Genomic DNA, 6,780 nt, shown 5'->3' with positions numbered 1-6,780 from the left:
GCAATCCCCAGCCATGTCAGTCCAAGGGGCGGCAGCTCCCTTTACTCCTCTCTACCACTATTCTGGCTAAAAAACAAGCAGCAGTGACTGTCTGAAACAGGGAAGAAATCCAGAAGGTGACGCAGGTGGCTCAGGAGCTGCATCATCCCCCTGTTTTGGCAAGAGAGCGCTAATTGCGCCATGCGGGAGCTGCGTGCCTGTGGTTGTTTTTCTGCCGGTAATTGCTCACAGGGCCACATCCTCCCCAGGCTGAAGGCTCCTTCTGGGTAGAAGCAGAAACACCGCAGGAGATGCTGACCAGAGCCCCATTTCCTCTCCTGCAGCTATATTCCAAGAGCTGATAACGATAAGTACTCGCTGCTCCTTTGCGGGTATGGGGAGGTTGCAGGGAAGATGCAGCCTCGCATCTGTGCTGGCAACCCAAGGGAAGAAAAAACAGGCTACAGGGGTTTTTCCAGTAGAGCAGAAAAAGCCAGCTGCATTGCTGCTTCTGCCCTAAAACAGCTCAGTCTGGATCTAGGAAAGCACATGTTTTTCCAGGCCGCCCTCATATCTCTCTTCTGCCACTGCTTTCCAAGTCCAAAAGAAGGGTTGGCCACCAATCCCAGGTAACAGTGACAGGAAGAGAGGGAATGGCCTCACATTGCACCAGGGAAGGTTCAGGCTGGGTGTCAGGAGCCATTTCTCCTCAGTAAGAGCCGTGAGGCAGTAACACAGGCTGCCCAGGGAGGTGCTGCAGTCACAGGCACCAGGCCCCGCGCAGCCGCTCGCTCTGGTTTCCAGGTGCAGGAGGATGCAGGTGGACGTTGGTGGTGCTTGAAAAGAAACAGTGCTGCAAAGAAACGGGTGAACCAAGGGCAGCATCACAGCCAGGAAGTGGTTTGAGAAATGGCAAAAAAGTGAAGATCGAGAACACATTTGCCCCTTTCTCCTTCAGTGCCTCTCATTGGGTCGTTTGGGGAAAACCATGAATTGCGGTACAGGGCTGCTGCTTCCTGGCCTGTCTGTGGGTTTTGGCAATGAAGGGAAGAGAAATTCAAACAACAAAGAGCCATTAAGCCAACAGAACACAGAACACAGCTCTGGGAGACCGCAGGGAGTGCTGCACCTCCTGCATAGACCTGCACAGCAGCTGAAAGAAAACTGTAAGCAGCTCCCACTCCTCCAGCAGCACAGCAGCACTTCACCGACCCTGGGCATCCTCCAACAACAGGCTGCACTGGATGGCAGAGGGGAATTTCCCTCCCTTCGGTCTGAATGCTCTTTTACTTCTGCTAACAACTTCACCACACAGCAGTGTGTGTTTGGTGCTGTCTGAGCCAAAAGCAGCGCATGGGAAGGGAGCAGCACGGTGCAGACTTGAGTTATGGCAGATAACTTTGATCAAGAGACCCTCCTGGTAGATGAGGGAAGGGCTGTTGATGTAGTCTATACCAAGGCTTCAGCAAAGCCTTTGACACTCTCTCAAACAGTATTTTCTTGGGGAAGCTGGCAGCTCGAGGCTAGGACAGGTACACCATTTGCTGACTGGGGGACTGGGCCTAGAAAGTGGTGGTGAGTGGAGTTAAATCCAGCTGGTGGCTGGTCTCAAGTGGTGATCTCCAGGAGAAGAGGCAGCTCAGGGGAGACATCATTGCTTTCCTGAAAGGAGGTTGTGTTGAGGTGGAAGTTGGCCTCTCCTCGCAGGTTACAGTGATAGGACAAGAGGGAATGGCCTCGAGTTGTGCCAGACAAGGTTCAGGTTGGGTATGTGGAAACATTTCCTCTCTGGAAGAGCAGTGCTGCAGTGGCACAGCTGCCCAGGGAGGTGGCGCAGTCACTGTCCATGGAGGTGCTCAAGAACCATGTAGATGTGGCACTGAGGGATGTGGTCAGTGGGCATGGTGGGAATGGGCTGACAGTTGGCTAGATGGTCTTAGTGGTCTCTTCCAACCTTAATTTCACAAGAATCAAAGCGTTACTGACAAACCTACTGACAAACCTCAAGGATTTGGCAGACAAGAGAGCAAGAAGCACATCTAGCACTAAGTACCACCAGCTTCATCTTTTTCTCCACTGGGTTTTTCTTGGTCAACATGTTGGCTGCAGACCCAGAGTTTCTTTGCTTTGAAAAGCCCAAATTTGGGGAGTTTCATTCAAATGAAGGCAACAAAGTCTTAGCAGATGAGCAGTGCCTACATGCAATGGCTTGTTGTGAAAGCAGTGGAAGTAATTATCTTCTGCGCAGTTGTTAGAGCGTTGGTGTTTCTGCGTGTTACGCTGCCAGTAATTGCTGGCATTTCGTGTGTGAAGAAAGCAAAGACTTCTGGGCTGGCTCTGGACAAAATGACCAGCCAGGAAGGTGGCAGTGGGTTGGTCCAATGGTCCAAGCTCACTGCCCGTGCCTTCAGAGTGGCCACAAGCAAATAACCAAGGAAAAGCAAGAACGAGACAAACACGAGAGGAATTTACCCCCCAGTACTTTCCTGCCTTCAGCCCTCGGCAGCCCAGGGGACATTCTGAGCCAGCTGTGATCCCCACTCAGTGACACCCACATACCATGCTCCTGAACCAGGTTCCTTTTTCAAGTACTTGCAGTGTTTCCCCTTGAGCCCATGTAAATTTTAGCACCTGAAGACCATCAAGCAGGCAGTTCCGCAGCCCCACTGTCTGCTGTGCAAAAACCCCATTTGCTGGTTTGTTCTCAGCTCCTCGTGGCTCCTGTAGCAGACCCCACTACTTGCTTTTCCAAGCCTTTCTCTCTCCCCTCTTCTGTCACTGCTGTCCAAACCCAACAGCTGTTCCCAAAACAGAACCCTGTTTGATGTGGATCCTTACGGTCTGTTTCTGAAGCATTTGCTCTTCTCCTTTACATATTTAGATGAGCAAACCAAAAGTGTACATACTAACAAAGATATGGATGAACTTAGTGTGGCATAGAGATGTACCCTGTTCCTTTCCTTATGACCTTCAGTGTGTGATTGGCTTTGACCACTGCTCACAGCAGCCTCAAGATCTGACTCTGGGTTAGGCCACATCCCCACTGCTTTCATCTTCCTTCCACCCAGCTTCCTTCAGGTCTGCCCAAGCAGTCAGCAATAAAAGCTGCTCACCACATCTCCACATCTGTTTGTATCACCCGGTTCTGAATTGCAGAGATGATCCTTTTTTCCCCTCAGAAAATGTCAGGCTGGGAAGACATGACGCAGCTGGTATCAGTTCTGAGATCTCCTCATTCTTGATCCTCTTTAGTAAATACCAGAGTGTTTTCCCTCCAATGATGTGTTTATAAAGATTTTCAACTCTTAACATGAACAAAAAATTCCCTGGAGCTCAGGCTGGAGTCACGCCATGCCGTGTATCATCATAAAAGACACAATCCAGATGCTGGGACGGCCAGAAGAGACCAGAAATGAAAAAGGAAGAAAAGGGGAATTTGAAGAGAAGTGGGTGGAAGGGAAACTTTAAGAAAGCCACCCCAGTGTTTCTGTTTTGCAGCATGTTTTGGCCTTGGGGTCAGTGCACAGGAGCGGTCCGTGCCTCCTGGTTTGCCTCTTTGGGGGCATGGAAGGCAAAGGGCTGAATCATAAAGGTGGGGAATTGGGAACTGTTCTAATTATCAACTACCATGAAAAATTTCAGCGCAAAACTTCCGTGTAATTAGGTCACTATGAATTACCCGGAGTGAATGATTCAGATCTTCACGTTAACCACCAGCTGCGTACAACATACACCATAAAAGAGGGAAAATCCACTACAGACCACCTGCAAACAAGCAAAAATAAACCAGGGGAAAGGGTGTTACTTTCATAAGCGTCCAAGTGAAAGCAGAACCAGGAGGCCTGTGCTACCTCCTGCTCTCTATGCTCTTGCTTGCTCTAAAACATGCTCCAAACCGAGACCTCTCAGACAGCTCCAGCACAAAAAGTAGGATGAGGGACTGGATGTCATCTGAGAGTTACAACACTGGGTCCGTGCCAGTTCATCCTCCTCAGACACAGATACATGTTCCACTTCTTAAGTGGGTACAGCTTCCAGCAGGCAGCTGCAACTGCAGCACGCAGCACTGCTCAAGTAATGCTCAAGAGCTAGGCCAGGAAAACACAGCAAAGAATACAGTCTTGGAGCAACAAACAGTAGGAAATTAGCTCCAAAGTTAAGACTGAGAACAAATGTTTTGAAAGCATTTGAGATGCTCAATTGAAGGTCCAAAGACAGGTCCTCCATGACGCCCCTCAGCTCCCAGAGCATATGGTAAGCTTCTACTGCTCAAGCAAACCCTGCAGGCTTTCAGGCATAGATTCAGGCTTTGATAAGGAATGGGGGTGAGCAACTTCACCCACCCAGCTGTGAGGGCAGGAGGAGACAGCTGACGAACAACCACCTCATTCTTGGAGTTCCAGATACTGGTTTTTCACACAGCATGTAATTATGTCGCAAACATCTTTGCCAGAGCATGCAGGGAGGTTCCAGGAATTCATCTCATTTTTTCCTTGAAGATACTCTGTTGGCTCAGCACCAAGCACTGTGGTCTCAGCACCACGTCAGGGTGAGAGGCCCCCCTGGCTCCCAGAGGCGCTCTGCACTTCCTCTGTTCCGTAACACTTTAAGCATGTGCTATCAACCACTGCCAGTACCTGATACTGAAGAGGGAACTGATGGCCAACCTGGCCTTGGTTTGGCCAAACACCAGCCTTGCTGGAACATAAATTAGAGCAATCCGGGTTACATTTGTGCAGAGAACCAATGACAGATGGCACAGTAAGAGCAAGCCCCCAGACCCACTCCAGCAGGGACCCTGTGTGAAAACCAGAGCGTGAACAAACCCAGACCGCACAGCTCTTCTCTCCTGAAACTCATCTAATCTCAAGGTATTTTAAAGCATCGCCTGCGTTTCAGCTTCAATGATACTCATCATTATCTTCATCTAATCTTCGTTAACAGTTCCACCAAGCAGCCAGGACTGTATCAAAACCACACAGGGTGGATTTACGAAAAATGGGATAATCCACTGGCCTGTCTGATGTTTGTTTTGGCCTGGGAAGTGGTCAGCAGCCAGCAAGATGGTGGGCATTCTCATTACTATTATTTGTAATCACTCCGTTTTCTTGTGCAATGGGCAGACCGAGAGCAGAAGCCTGTTTCCTCATGTACCAGGATGACTGAAAGGAAACAAAAGCAGACAGACTCCCTTGGTTTCAGATCTTCAAAGATATTCCCTCAGCTTCACACAGTGCGTAACAATGGGCCTGTTTTAGCAATGGGTTATTTGTTCCTTCAGATCAGCCTGCTATTTCCTACCCTGTTTTTTTCTTTACCTGCAAGTTGTGCTGTTTGCAGCAGGGATTTCTGCCTTTCCCCTTCCCTGCCCCCAGTCATTCGTGTGCTTGAATGCAGGACAATAAATGCAAACACAGCGATGAAGATTTTGAAAAAGAAAGGCAAAAGGTACATACGCACGCTTTTATTTTCTTCAGTAGCGTTACTGAAGTGTAGTAGTTCCATTTCAAAACAATTTTGGTCTAAAAGTGGGTATTTCTAACCTCCCCTACACACAAGGAGAGCTTTCAGTTTTGTTTTCTGGCAAGAGCTGGCAGATGTTGGCCTCCCTACTGGGCTGAGTAGTTACATGTACGGAGAATGAATCCCACACCTTCCCTAGCAGCAGCACAGCAGCCCACCAGCGAATGCTGGGGGATATCAGGGTGGGGGTAGGGAAAACAACAACAGCAACAACAAGTGTAGTGAAAGCATCAATAAACGGTGTGATCCTGCAAGTAGGAAAACAGGGAAGAGGTGAATTGGAGAATGGCGTTGTATTCTTTAAGTTGTAACTCAAATTCACGGTGCCAATGGGCGGCTTGTCTTCTTGGAAGGAAGTCACAAATCTTATGGAAGAGTTTCAGAAGTTCATCGTGTGTGCGCTAAGCTGGCAGACCAGCAAGGACATGTCTGTAGTGCCCACAGAAAGAGCAAGGTTCAGCAAAAAGCAAGAACTCTACCAACAGCCGTAGCAATACGGAATAGAAGGAAACAAAGACAGGACAACAACGTGGAAAGATATAGGGATGCACTTAGATGGGGGGGCTGTACAGCAGAGACTGGGGAGTGCAATACAGGTCACTAGCTGAACAAGCAGAGCTAGGCAAGGAGCCTAGGCTGATTAGGGATCTTCCAACATTTGTGACTGGGGAAATCTCAATCTTGCTAACTCTTGTCTTTCAGGGCTCAAGGAATTCCCGCTGTGCTAGCTCAAGAACTGAGTTCTCCATACACCCACAGTCAGAACTGAGTCACACCTGCCAGGCCTCTGTGATCTTATCTGTCTTAGTTTCAGTGGGAAGGAATCGTAACATGTACCAGACGTGTTACTCCTGGCCCGATCAGAGCACCTGGGCCATAAACTTACACGTGGAACTTCTGAGTCTCCCTCCACAGTTTGTCAGAAAGCAAAGATATTGCGCGTTACCAAACAGCCCTGCAGCAAGGAAGGATGCTGGGCTGGTTCTAAGCAGCTGGTCCACATGTCTGAGTCCTTGGGCTGGAGGGCAATTCGAGCAAAAAGAATGGAACGACACAGAGAGAACAGAAAAAAATCAGGTCACATATACAAACACACATTAGAGGGTTGCAAGCACATCCTAAAGTTAAAAGACTAAGAGCGATGCTTTGTGCTCATGCTGGCTGACTTCCTCTTCCCAGGCCATCTCCACACACCGACTCTAAACGGAACCCATTAAGGAGCTCCCTGCCCTATTTGCTTGCTATGTTGGTTTGCTATTATCCTGTGAATAGGAAGTA

This window comes from Excalfactoria chinensis, chromosome 3 (assembly GCF_039878825.1).
Source record: "Excalfactoria chinensis isolate bCotChi1 chromosome 3, bCotChi1.hap2, whole genome shotgun sequence".
NCBI lineage: Eukaryota > Metazoa > Chordata > Aves > Galliformes > Phasianidae > Excalfactoria > Excalfactoria chinensis.
This window is presented reverse-complemented; position numbering follows the sequence as displayed.